The sequence below is a fragment of the Pteropus alecto genome, unplaced genomic scaffold, assembly GCF_000325575.1.
Source record: "Pteropus alecto unplaced genomic scaffold, ASM32557v1 scaffold42, whole genome shotgun sequence".
Classification (NCBI taxonomy): Eukaryota; Metazoa; Chordata; class Mammalia; order Chiroptera; family Pteropodidae; genus Pteropus; species Pteropus alecto.
Window position 1 is genome coordinate 8,916,917 of NW_006434825.1, and position 786 is coordinate 8,917,702.

Genomic DNA, 786 nt, shown 5'->3' on the forward strand with positions numbered 1-786 from the left:
TGTTTTTCCTTGGTGGACACAGCTATGCATATAATATTTGGCAAAGGTTTGTCAAGTATATTTGAGAAAAAGAAACTCCTTCAGACTTATTTTGAAGAAAAGCTTTGGCTTTTACTTGTGAAAAGGTAAAAGTGATTGAAAGCTTATAACTATGCATGACCTTCAGTTGTTACTTATTTTTACCTAACCAATTCCTATCCATTTACTAAACCTCTTCTCTAAAGAGTCACTTCAAATAATTATAGACCTTTTTCTCCTTCCCTTTAATTTGTAGTATGAAGGGAACATTTACTACTCAGTTGACAATGAAATAAGAATATTTCCCTCTCTTAATGGCTTTTTGGTTTCTCCTATGATTCTTTCTTGACTTTTATATCAGTAGATAGTATATTTCTTTGAGCCAGAAGTCATGTCTTATATACACTATTGATTTTCCCATAATTCATGAAAGGAGCAGACTTACATTTATTGAGTTCTTATAATGCTCCATTTTGCCAAGTATTTTACAGATATCATTTCATTTAATCCTTATGAAAATCCCTTGAGGTAGAGCTTATTATCCCATTCTACATAGAAGTGAAAGTGAAGTATAAATATTAGTTAAAAGAAGTTCTCCAAGAACTAAAATTTAGTAAGCAGTAAAACAGGTGATTAATCTAAAGTCAACTTTTTCCTGACAGTACACTTTTCACTAAATAATGTCGGTTGTACTTACTACTTGGCATATAGTGGGAGCTCAATAAACTCCTGTCTATAAGAATATTTATTAGTCTTAGAATTTAGAAT